The sequence below is a fragment of the Nicotiana tabacum genome, chromosome 4 (assembly GCF_000715075.1).
Source record: "Nicotiana tabacum cultivar K326 chromosome 4, ASM71507v2, whole genome shotgun sequence".
Lineage (NCBI taxonomy): Eukaryota > Viridiplantae > Streptophyta > Magnoliopsida > Solanales > Solanaceae > Nicotiana > Nicotiana tabacum.
Genome location: NC_134083.1, coordinates 147680907 through 147695027, shown reverse-complemented (window position 1 = coordinate 147695027; position 14121 = coordinate 147680907).

Below are 14121 nucleotides of genomic sequence, written 5' to 3'. Positions count from 1 at the left end.
TTATAGCACGTGAGTTATCCTTGCAGCACACGAGTTGTCCATGCAGATTATAGCGCTTGGGCTGAAGGAGCCCCTCCGGAGTCTGTACACGCCCCCAGTGAGCGTAGGTACCTGCTGAGAGCGACTACTGAATGCTGAGTGACTGGGAGGCATGAGTGATTGTGAAGTATGCCCGAGTGGCAAAGAGTGATTGTGAGGTATGCCCGAGTGGCACGAGTGACTGTGAGGTTTGCCTGAGGGGCTGTATATGAGTGATGTTCTGCCCGAGGGGCTGTTTATGATTTTATCACTGAGTTGCATCGCATTGGCATGCACACATGATATACAGGCATAGAGATGTATTTTTTCTCATGTTGTACAACATCACATCATTCATGATTTCTCACATATTTTGACAGATGGGCATAGTGATGCATTTGTTTTACACGGGTTATCCGGAAGGAAAATGAAACATATTATTTATTATTGAAAATATTTTTAGAGAAATTTATTATTTTCAAACTATTCATATTATTGGCAACTTCGGCAAACGATTTGGGTTTTCATTGATGTATTTGAAAGAAAGAACTACTATTTTTTTTTTGAAATCATTATTTGGCTGAGTATTTTATCCCTGAGTTACTTCTGGTATTATTTGCTTTATAATGTTATGAATTGTTGTGGACTATTGGTTTTGGACCGGCCTTGGTGGAAGCTCGTCACTACTTTCAACTTACGGCTAGGTTTGTTACTTACTCAGTACATGGGGTCGGTTGTACTGATACTACACTTCTGCACATTGCGTGCAGATATTGTCTGTTGTTGTTGTTGTTGTGCTCGATGGTTGCGAGATTTGAAGATGTACCTGCGTTCCTATTGTAGCTGCATCTTGTTCAGGGTAGTCTTAGATTTATAAAAGCTCTGTTTATGTATTATTCAAACAAACTATGTATTTATTTCATTTCCGCTTTGTATACTCTATTCTTAGAAGTTCATGATTTGTACTACCAGTTCTTGGGGGATGTATAAGATCAAGATGTTTATTCCCTTAAATTACTTTAATAATTATTATTGGAATTGGATAATTGAAAGTTGGCTTACCTAGAGGGTTCGGTTAGGTGCCATCACGACTAGTTGGATTTTGGGTCGTGACAAGGTGGTATCAGAGCTCTAGGTTCATAGGTTCGGCAAGTCATGAGCAAGTGTCTAGTAGAGTCTTGCGGATCGGTATGATGACGTCCATACTTATCTTCGAGAGGCTACAGGGAATTTAGGATATATACTTCCCATCTTTCTTTCCTTATCGTGTGAGATTGATTCAGCTTGAGACATAAACTATTTGAATTCCTTTCACGTATTCGTATGCGCACATGAGCGCTCAGTATCAGTTGTGCATCGCCGGCTTGTGATTCCATGAAAGATGTTGGAGATGTGCATTCTATGTTTTGGTGATGGGCCAGTCTGGAGGACTTGAGGCCATGGTTAGACCGCAGCTTAAGCTCGGTAGCTTGAGTTGTAACTTGTACAATTAGACTCATATGTCCAGTAGTGTCCCTATGAGTAGAATTTGTGGCTTGATGAATGGTTGAATAACTATATGATGAGCATGATGTGACTACAGAATGTGTCCAGATGAGTTTGTTGGGATGTGAAAAGGACTATTGGGTGCTTAATTTCTGTCTAGATGTAACTTATAGTCTCGTGTTATGAGTGTGTTGAAGGATCTTTCACGTTGTTAAATTGTGGGACAAATTAAATTCTCATGTCTTGTTAATAAGTTTGGACTTAGAAAGATTAAGTGATTGCATAATAATTGTGGTTGCGAAAGGGTATAACAAGATGCTAATTTGAGGCTGAGCAGGTGGGTTATCTCCTGCAAAATAATCTACGTAGGTGTGTTCCTTATAATGTTGAGTGGAGAGTTTCTTTTCTACCAGCGGAGGGTATGTGTTGAGATTTGAATTTGAATCTGGTTGAAAAAGTTGAATTGACTGCCAAGAGAAATAAACGCATGCTTAGCGGATGATTGAGGTATTTTATGGTTGGTGTTGCATGAGCTTGAGAAAAAATTTCGTTGAACTCATTGTAGTATCATGGAAGTAATACGGTATGGGTGTTGTGATTTATTGAATGAAATGATTTATGGCTTTGAGCCAAGTGGGAGAGCCTGCTGCAGACGGCTTAGTTTTATGGTTATATATTAAATTTTAGCTTTGGTCTGAGGCATACTTGTGGGTTAGCTATGACTTGCAGAAGTTGAGATCGAGAATAACTCGAATAATGAAATTCATGATTAAGGATTATATTGCACGTATGAGTAAATGAAATTCGCAGGATGAGTGAGTTGTTATTGGTGAATGATGTAGTGCGCACGGAGTATGAATTTGATATGTGGTGTTAAAGTAGAGTTACTTCTTTGAGTGTTGTGGTGCTAATGGGGCACGTGTCTTTTGGCCCATTTGGGCGGTGCAATTAGATTTGAGCAAAGTGGGTGACTCCCGAGAAAATTTCAGTGGATTTGAAAATTATATATAGCAATTGAGAATGTCCGGACTTGTGTATGGATAAAATCCGAGATTTGCGTTTGATGGTGCCTGGACTTGCGAAAATTCTATATGACTATGGATTCTACATTTTTGTGTAAGGAAGGTAAGAAGAACAATTTCAAATTCATATAAGGTATTCTCATAGTGAGTGTTATAATTGTGGTATTTTTGAAGGTGCTTAAGAAGAATACAATTGCTTATGGGCTTTAGGGTGTTGTGATTCTATGCTAAGGTTTGTAGGGTAAGTTGTAGTTAAATATCATGGTATTTTAGCAAGAAGAAGTATCAATTTGAAGACAAATTCGGAAGGGACTCGGAGAAAATAGGACAACTATGTAGTAGGTTGAATCAGTATGGTAATGGTTAAGATTGTTTCTTTGGGTGCATATGATGTGGGGGTTTTCTACAGGTGCTTTGTGGCAATACACCTGGACTTGGCGACCTGTGTGGCTTGGTTGAGTTAGAGGAATTTAGTTTTAAGGGCTTGATTATGTCCAAATGGATTCCAAAGTATTCTTTATGGTTTCTACCGGTGTGGAGAACATATTGTGTATTGTGATTTCCTCCTGAAAAGAAGCAAGAGAAAGGTTTCTAACTAAAATGGTATGTAAATTATTGCTGACTCAAAGTTGATAATAAGATTCTTGTGCTTTTCACATGATGGCAAGATAGATGTTATGTGTTGTACGAAAGCTAGATTTTCATGTACAAGGTGGCAGTACAGTCTTGAAGAGAAGGTAACGAATGTTGGACAACATGGATGGTTTCAAATAACTAGATGAATACTATTACTACTTGGTGTTGTATGAGAAAGGGGCGGACTTCAGAAGGTGAATAGTATTTTGACTTACGGATGTATAAATTAGTATTGCGGTACTCACATGGTTGATAGACTGCTGATATTCAAATTTTGTCAAGTGGTACGGAAGAACTTTAAAAGTATTTCTCGTGGGATGATCGTGTATGAGAGAGGTGTTAGGCATTCGGGCGGTGGAGATGGAATCAAATATGGTGATTCGCGTGTTCTATGGATTTGGAGATTGGGAGTCCCCATGAGCAGATTGTTTCATGGTTGTGGATTATGAAGTTATTGCCAGAGCTAGCCGAATGATGAAATGTGTTATGATTCAGTCATTATGGATTTTCGGAGGGATTTTTATCTATTTGTGGGTAACCCGAGTTGATTTGGGGGTCCATAGGCAGGCCTAATTAAGATGTGTATTCTACACCAAGCCGGAATAGTTGGCTCCATACTGCTATTATTGAGGGATGTGTCATTCGGTTGATGTTGAACTTATTCGTGTTCTCAAAAGATCTGCGAGTTACTCGTTTATGCTATGAGGAATTGTAATTCATTGGTTATGTACACAGATGGTGCGGGTTTATTTGAACTTTATAGCGGAGTTTGAGTGTGATGAGTACTTAGTGTATTGCATGATCGATAACGTAATGGTTATGTCCTTTCAGGTTTTGTGTGGTATTTTTGTCATTTGCCTCTCTGTCGTTATTAATTCGGAGCAGGGTGGCTCGGAGTATATAACATGAACCTCGTGTTAGAATCGGGTGATGGTTCTACGGTGTATGATGAATTTTCAGCGTTTTGTTGTGGAGGTACTTGTTAATCTGGCGGGGCAGTTCTCTCATTTGAGTCATTTTCCATGACTAAGTACATTTGAGTTGTTGCGTATTGGTGCACGGATGGCACGGGTTGTGGATCTGAGTTATATTGGTGAGCCATGTCTATGGAACATTTGTGTTTAGTAATATAAGGTCATTGGACCTAGAATGGGTATTATCAGGTTTGATTTCGGTATATTCGAGAGTATAATATTGAAAGTCAGCTCAGAAAGGGATTATGGTTCTGGTTGAGGCGAGAGGGCTCTGTGACTTGTTGATCTGGTAAGTGGCCATGAAATTTCACGTGTTACTTTTATTATCAACAGTGTATGAAGGTTTTGGGATGAGGTTTGGTTCGATATGGGTTTAATACTAGTATGCGGTTGGTTTTGGAGTAGTCACTGCGATCAGGAATGGTGCTACGAGCATGCGAGTTATGTAATATGTTGGTTGATTATATCCGTGGTTATAGTTATAGCTCGATGCAACTTGTTCGAACTTATACGGTGTGTAAATGTGAGATTTGTGTCTTGAAAGAAATTCTAAAGGTTAGAAATTAAACTCCCAGGGTTTATAGGCTAAGGTTAAATTAATGATTTTCAGTTGTATTGTGTAGTCAAGCCTATGTGGAATAGGGTGACGTGGGTTCACCCCCGATTACGTGTGTGGTAAGATGGAACAGTGATTTGATGGCTTGGAAACAACTCTTGGCACGTTCGAGGACGAACATATATTTAAGTGTGGGAGAATGTAACGACACGGCCAGTCGTTTTGAGTATTACAATCCTGTTTTCCCCTTTACTTATCAAATTGTACTTTACAGTTATTGTGTGAATTGCCGGGGTAAGAGGTTTTTGAAGGAATTGGAACACTTAGTTTCAAAGTTTAAAGCTTAAGTTAAAATAGTGACCGGATGCGGACTTATGTATAAACGGCCTCGGATTCGAATTTTGATGATTCCAATAGCTCCGTATGATAATTTTGGACTTAGGAGCGTATCCGAAAAATTATTTGGAGGTCCGTAGTGGAATTTGGCTTGAATTGCCGAATGTTGAATTTTAGGGAAGTTTGACCGGGAGGTTGACTTTTTGATATCGAGGTCGAAATTTGATTCTGGAAATTTGAATAGGTCTGTAATGTGAAATGTAACTTGTGTGCAAAATTTGAGGTCAACTGCCCCAGTGATTTCCGCATCTGTGGACAATATTTGCGCATCTGTGCATCCGCTTGTGCGAGAAAAATGTTGCATTTTGCAGACTCCACTCGCCTGCCCAGTTTTCGCTTCTGCGCGCATCCGTCCGCATATGCGCTCACGCAGGTGCGGAATTTTCCCTTGCACCTACGACTAATGCCACACAGCCCTCTGCCCGCATCTGCGCTCCTTCTCGCATTCCGCACCTGCGAATCATCTTCCGCACCTGTGCACCTTGCTTCAGCGCACCCTTGCTCGCACGAGCTCTCACCTACGACTACTTTTCCGCAGGTGCGATTACACCAGAAGGCTTCAGTTCCAGCAGTCTTTCAAATTCAAAAATTAATTTGTTAACCATCCGAAACTCACCCTCGGCCCTCGGGTCCCCGTCCGAACATACCAACAAGTTTCATAACATAACACGGACCTACTCGAGTCCTCAAATCATACCTAACAACCTCAAAAATATGAACTACACATGGATTCAAGCCTAATAAATTTTCAAATTTTCAAATTCTACAAACGATGCCGAAACCTATCAAATCTCGTACACAGATACTCACTGATGCCTGGGCTGGTAAGAAGTACCTGAATCTGCACAAAAAGATGTGCAGAAACGTAATATGAATACACCACAGCGGTACCCAGTAAGTGCCAAGTCTAACCTCGGTAGAGTAGTGACGGGGTCAGGTCAGGCCCTACTAGAAAATTTATACTATATTAAAAGTACGAAGGCTCTTAGCGAAATGTCGTTCGTCTTTTTTACCCCTTTAAAATAGAGTTCACATTAGACAAAATAGTCATTTAATTATTCTCCTAGCTAATATTTAGGTGTTTGAATTAAATCAAATTTATTATTTTTAAATCTTTTCTTATCTGAATTAAGTAAGAAGTCCTTATATTTAGGACTTTAAAATAATTAAAATTTTACCTATATTGTTTCCAAGGCAATACCTTAATTTACTGTAATGCATATTTCCGTCAACTAGATGAAAAGGACTTTTTTTGGCAAAAAACAATGTTTATTAGAGAATTTGACTTTAAGAAATAAGAATTAGCTTTGAAATTCGTCTCATAGCTAATAAGATCCATCACAAACCTATAGCTAAATTCTACTCAGCAATGAATATTTGCCTTTTAGCTACATAATTTATTTGTCATTTTTTTTAATTTCTTTAGTTGCCCGGTCTAAAATGCATATTACTTAGACAATTATTTTCATCCGAAGTTAAAATGAAATAAGGATAAATAATAAATTACTAAGCTATCAAAATTATGTTTGCTGACTAAATAGGATCAATATTCGTCATTTTCAAAAGCTCATATTTTTTAAATTTTTATTTTATAATTCAAACATATTATTTAATAATATTTATATAATTTATAATGTTTATACCCATTGATACAGGGTACACGCGCAAAGCGCGTATCCTAAGACTAGTAATAATAAATGGCATGGTAAAATATTTTACAATATAATAAAATAAAATAAAAAAGAAAATGAATCAAGTAGTAGGTCATCATTTAATTACACAAATAATGGCAAATAATACCTCGTGGAACAAAACAAAATTTCTTTTCAACTTTAAGAAAAATCACAACAAAATCAAAGGCAACTACGGCCATAAATCAACATCAATAAGGGCACTCCCGAGGTACCGCCTCGTAGTCCCAAATCATAAATAAATTCACAATATCTCATTTTCTTATCTCATCGCGGGAGCCTTCACAATTTATTTTAAAGAAAATATTTTTTTTCCGAAATAGCATCCCGCACTTTAGCCATCCTTATCACACCGCATGACTTCTAGTAGTTTCCCCTACTAGCCACGCGTATCAAGCCACCCTTATCTCACCGCATGCGTTTCAATACACAGACCTTATACCACCGCATGCGTATCAATATCACAATATATCACAATTTATACCTCAAGTGCTCAAATAATTTAACTTGCCAAAATAATTCAACAACAATATTTTTCCACAATAAAGAGCTCGCGGCTAATGCCAAAATAAATCATCAATAATATTTTTCCACAATAAAAAGCTCACGGCTCCATCACAATAAGTACGAAAATCTTACAAAAATATTCAGGAATAAATAATTCAGCAAAATAATATTTCAAAATCTTTAATACGTTGCTTCAATACCAAATTTAAAATGTCAAATACTTCATATTAATAATATTTATTTTAAAGAAAATCAACCTTCAAATAATGCACAAAATAAAAGAAACCAAGTTCCAACTAAACATGTAAAATAATTAGCAAACAAAAGGCTAAGCAAATTTAAAGTATATAAATCAAATCAATGATGGAGAATATAACAAGATTTAATAATTTAATTAACATGCAACAATGATCTACACAATTTAAAAATATAATCCTTCACAAAAACCCGTGTACACACTCGTCACCTCGTGTACACGACTTTCATCACATTACAATTAATACCAATCCTAGGAGAAATTTCCCCCACACAAGGTTAGATAAGTCACTTACCTCGACTTGCTCCAATTTAACCAAGTAATATGCTTTTTCCTCGATTTTCCGACTCCGATCGACTCGAATCTAGTCATAATTAATTTAATACAGTCAACAAAAATTATAGGAATCAATTTCATAAGAAAATACTATATTTTTCAATAAAATCTGAAATTAGCTCAAAAATCGCATGTGGGGCCCACGTCTCGGAATCCGGCGAAACTCACAAAATCTGACAACCCGTTCAATTACGAGTCCAACAATACCAGTTTCACTCAAATCCGACACCGAATCGATACCGAAATCTCGAAAATTCGTTTATATGAGATTCAAAAATTTCTCAAATTTCAATCTCAAAACACTAATTAAATGGTGAAAACAATGATATATTTGTGTATATAGACCAAATACGAGTTAGAATCACTTACCCCAATGTCTTTTCTTGAAAATCTATCAAAAATCGCTTCTGCTCAAGCTCCAGTTTGTTAAAAATTGTGAATGGGACGAATCCCCTCTTTTATAAATCTGTCCAGGCAGCCTTCGGAACTGGGCCTCGATCGTGGCTTCGATCACAGGCTCGAGCCTGGACCTCGGTCATGGCCTCGATTATGGCATCGAGCATGGTCCTTCGATCCTGTCATCAAGCATGGGCCTTCGATCATGACATCGATCATGGCATCGAGCTTGGGCCTTCAATCACTGGTCTCGGTCATAGCCCTCGAGCCTACCCTCGAGCCTGGGCCTTCAATCACTGGTCTCGGTCATAGCCCTCGAGCCTACCCTCGAGCCTGCCTTCGATCATGGCCCTCGATTTCTAGGCATTTGCAACAGCTGTTTAAGTCCCATTTTTTATCCGTTAATCATCCGAAACTCACCTGAGACCCTCGGGACCTCAACCAAATACATCAGCAAGTCCTAAAATATCATACGAACTTATTTGAAACTTCAAATCACATCAAACAACGCTAAAATCACGAATCATGCTCCAATTCAAGCTTAATGAAACTTAGAATTTCCAACTTCTACATTCAAGGTCGAAACCTATCATATCAAGTCCGGTTGACATCAAATTTTGCACACCAGTCATAAATGACATAACGGAGATATGAAAATTTTCGGAACTGAATTCCGACTCCGATATCAAAAAGTCAACTCTCTGGTCAAACTTCCAAGCTTAAATTCTTATTTTAGCCATTTCAAGCTTAATTTCACTACAGACTTCCGAATAAAATTTCGATCACGCTCTTAAGTCCAAAATTACCATACGGAGCTGTTGGATTCATCAAAATTCTATTCCGGGGTCATTTGCACATAATTCGACATCCGGTCACTATTTGAACTTAAGCTTTTAAAACCTTTAATTTTTCATCAAAATTTTATATCTCGGGCTAGGGACCTCGGAATTTGATTCCGGGCATACGCCCAAGTCCCAAATCATGAAACGAACCTACAGAAACTGTCAAAATACTGATCCGAGTCCGTTTTCTCAAAATATTGACCAAAATCAACTCAGTTGAGTTTTAAAGTTAAAGCTCTAATTCACATTTTAATCAAATTTTCACATAAAAACTTTCCATAAAATTTTACGGACTGGGCATGCAAGTCGAGGAATAATAAATAGTACTTTTCGAGGTCTTAGAACATAGAATTAATTATTAACTTTAAAGATGACATTTTGGGTCATCACAAATTGGCAGTAATTACACAGTTTAGCATGTTTGTGTGGCCAAGTAATTACCTGGTCAACATGGAATTGTGTGTAATTGGAGAGGTGTAATTACACTCTCCAATTCTAAAGGGGAGGTAAGAATTGGTGGTAATTATACTGTGTAATTACAAGGTTATTTTTTAATTTATTTCTTTTTTTTATTTTCCATTATTTTAATTTATTTTTATTTTATTTTTACTCTTAATTTATTTTTTAATTTTAAAATATATTTTCTTTGTATATTATTTATCTTTTATTTCTCTACGTCTACTTCTTGTGATTTCATGTAATTGTTCATATATTTTATTTCTTATTTTTTTTATTTTCTTCATTTTGCGTAACTCTGTTATTATTCTAGTTTTTGAAACTACACCTTCTAATATTAGAAATAATGAATCATTAACAAACATGGCATATAATGAGTGATGTATTCTTAAGTTGTTTTGGGACTTATTTTTATTATGGTGGAATTTGACATATGTTAAAATGTATTTTTTGTGAGATTTTGAAATTATGTTATATTTATGGTTCCAATTCACTTATTTTAGTAGTATTGGCTTGTTATTTCAGACAAGAGTGGGTTACTCTGGTGATGAGCACCCTCCACTTCCAACCAAGAGGTTGTGAGTTCGAGTCACCCCAAGAGCAAGGTGGGGAGTTCTTGGAGACAGAGCCGAGGGTCTATTGGAAACAACCTCTCTACCCCAGGGTAGGGGTAAGGTCTGCGTACACACTATCCTCCCCAAACTCTACTAGTGGGATTATATTTGGTTGTTGTTGTTGTTGTTGTTGTTGTTGTTTGGCTTGTTATTTCACATTGCATGATGTTTATTTTTTAGTTAGAATTGATATATTAGTTTTGTCAAACATTTGCATAATGTCATGACATTATATTTATAAATGTTAATTTATTTTATCAAACATGCATTCCATGATATTCTTACAAAACGTATGTTTTTAGTTTTTATAATTAATTAAACTAAATATTATTAATTTAAAATATATATATATATATCAATTATTTTTATAATATAAGTTATAAATATATGATTACTAATTAGTGTATATTCAAGAAAAAATATGCATCTTAGATACCAAATCCAATATCATTTATACTTATAAAAATTTATAGGCATATATTTATTATATTAATTTTTAAGTATGGATAATTACTTCATTTAAAATTTAATCTAACTGTGTAATTACACTTGTGCAATCAAATAGCACGCTTGTAATTACATTGTAATTATGTTATGACAAATAAATAGGTCGTCTTAATTACTAGGTTGTGTAATTACCAGACTGTGTAATTACTACTATAGTAATTACAACAATTCCAATTAAGGGGCGACTTTCCAAACAGACCCTTAAAGTCACTTTAACCAGTGCATTTACTACGAGCGACTTATAAATCGAGTTTACTAATTTAGTGACTATAAATCGCATTAGTATTTGTGACTTATAGATCGGATTAGTGTTTGCGGCTTATACATACTTACAAATAGAATTTAGTGCCCGTTAGGCTTATTTTAAGTGACTTTTAAGCATAAGCCATAAGTTAGGAATTCTAGCTTTTGGCTTTTGGCTTTTTGGATTATTTTAGCTTAAAAACAAGTGTTTAAAAGCATTTTTTACTTTATTCAAATACTACAAAATGACTTAAAAGTACTTAAAATAAGTCAATCCACTTACTCTTTGCGACTTATAGTAGGCATTTGGATATAAGAATTATAAAATTCGAAAAAATGGTGAAAAGTATTTTCAATTGAAAATGATATTTGAAATTTAGAGTTGTGTTTGAATATAAATTTCAATTTGGATTGTTTTTGAAGTTTTGTGAGTGATTTGAGTGAAAATTTTGAAAAATAGTTTTTTTTTGTTTTTCAAAATGTATATTTAAGTAAAAATTAAAAATTTTATGAATAAACGCTGATTTCGAGAAAAAAGTGAAATTTTTTCGGAAAAATCTTCCATCAAACGCGCTCATAAATCCCGTTTATTATTTGCTTCTGATAATCGCGGTTGCTATTTTCGATTTATAAATCGTATTTGCTCTCCCATTTGCGGTTTCTGCCTTTTAATAGCCGTTTGGTTTCTGTTATCCTAAAAATCACTGTGTTTTTACAAGACTGTTCGCTGCCTTCCTAGATCTAACTTTGTAGTTGGTAACAATTAAAATTCTCAATTACACCAATTCATATGTCGAGCAGAGAAACCTCAACTGCAGGTAACTGCGATCGGCTGTACACGGCCTTAACTGGTTGCCACCGGCGGTTCGCGGCGGGCAGGGAAAGGGAAATAGCATGCCGCCACATAAACCGGTCATTGGCAGAGTGTATGGTGGCAGTCATATGTCCAACCGAATCGGACGCCGTGCGCAGCCTCTGCTCCAGTGGCGGCACCGCCCTCAAACGCCGACAGTGTCGGGAGGCCCAGCTGTCTCTTTCCGTCTGCCTCGCATCCCATCAGGACCTTTCCTGAATTGACAAGAGAAATCACAAGGCTTTTTTATTTCTCTTTTTTATTTTATTATTTTGTGGGGTTTCCATTGTAATTTTCCATTTTTCGTATATCTTAGACACAAATTGTCTTACATAAATATCTGATGATGTTAAATAATTGAAAAGAAAAAGAGATTAACATCGCTGGAGCAAAAAAAAAAATTCCACTTTCTAATAATGCAAAAAATAAAATAAATTTAAGTTATGTGAGTGATTCAATTTGAGCTATTTTTTTCAGAAAAAATATTTGCACAATATTATATATAAATAATCAAACAAGACATATAATCTATTTTTTCGATTTCAATTTTGGTCTTTATCAGGGAGTTTTTGAGTTTTTTCTCCTCCTTATTATGTCTTTTCTTTGGACTAATGCGATTATTTACTCGTTATGCTCTTTTCCATTGAAAACAAAACTAAATGATGAAAGAAAACAAACAGAATAAGAAAAATGAGTGGGAACATTAGATAGTTATTGATTAACCTTTTAAAAAGAAAAAGAAATTGAGCATATTATACATTAAATCTTCCTAATTATGGTAAGGGTATTCAACATAATTCAGTTGAACTGCTTCCTTATCTTTAGCTCTGCGTTACCATAGTCATAACTAGGCCGTACAAATCGAACCGAAAAATCACATTAAATTAAAAAATTAAACTAAAATGATTAAAAAATCTGATTAGGTTTGATTTGATTTGATTTGGTATTGAGTTAATAAAAACCTAACCAAACCTACATATAAATATATTTTTATATATACTTTTAAAACTTTTTATAGAATTTTCTTTAAAAATGTCTAGAAATATTTGCGATTCTTTTATGGAATATATATTTAGTTAAATATAAAGTGCTCCACATTTATTAACTTTAAATAATTGGTTGTATAATCATTTTCTTATCAAGTGTCAATGAAATTCGTCAATCTCTTTGTTCTTCCATATTTATATATCAAGATCTATTAATGCTTGTATCTTTTTTGAAGTTTGAAATCTTATTTCGATAATTTAAAATTAAATAGAACATATCATTATATAAGTTCATATTTATTTTTATGTTTAATTATGGAGAGGTGCAAGAAAATGTGGAAACCAAGAAAGCAACGTATCTGAAACTAGTGGAAAGTGTAGACGAGGAGGAAAAGAGAGCGAATAGGGAGCATTATAAGTTGGTTAAGAAAGAGGCAAAGCTAGCAATTACAACGCCCAAAACAGCAACTTTTAGTCATTTGTACGAGGAACTCGAGGGTCGAGGTGGGGATAAGAGGTTGTTCAGGTTAGCCAAGGTGCGAGAAAGGAAGGTGCGTGACTTGAACCAAGTAAAGTGCATCAAGGACAAAGAAGGTAAACTTTTGTTGGACGGGGGCTTATAGATAGCAGACCTACTTCCATAGTCTTTTGAACGAGAAGGAGGACATGAGCATTGTATTGGGTAATTTGAAACTCTCATGGGATCGTTGTGACTTTGGGTATTATAGGCGGATTAGAATTGATTAAGTTGAGGGGGCTATGCATAAGATGAGCAGGGGCAAAGCGATCGGGCCGGATAAAATCCCGGTGGAGTTTTGGAAGAGTGCGGGCAAGACAGGCTTCGAGTGACTCACTAGGTTATTTAATGTCATTTTTAGAACGAAGAAGATGCCCAAAGAGTGGAGGTGGAGCACGATAGTTCCTATATACAAGAACAAGGGTGATATCCAAAATTGCAATAACTATTGGGGTATCAAGTTGCTTAGCCATACTATGAAAGTGTGGGAGAGACTGGTAGAACTAAGGGTGAGGAGGAGTGTGTCTATTTTCGAGAACCATTTCAAGTTTATGCTGGGGCGCTCGACTACAAAAGCCATCCACTTTGTTAGGAGATTGATGGAGCACTATAGGGAGAGAAAAAAAAAAATTGCATATGGTGTTCATCGATTTAGAAAAGGCATACGATAAAGTTTTGAGGGGGGATTTGTGGAGATGTTTGGAGGCTAAAAGTGTACCTAGTGCCTACTTTAGGTTGATTAAGGACATATATGATAGAGCAAAGACCAGAGCGAGGATAGTGGGTGGGGACTTTGATAATTTTCCGGTTATGATAGGGTTGCATCAAGG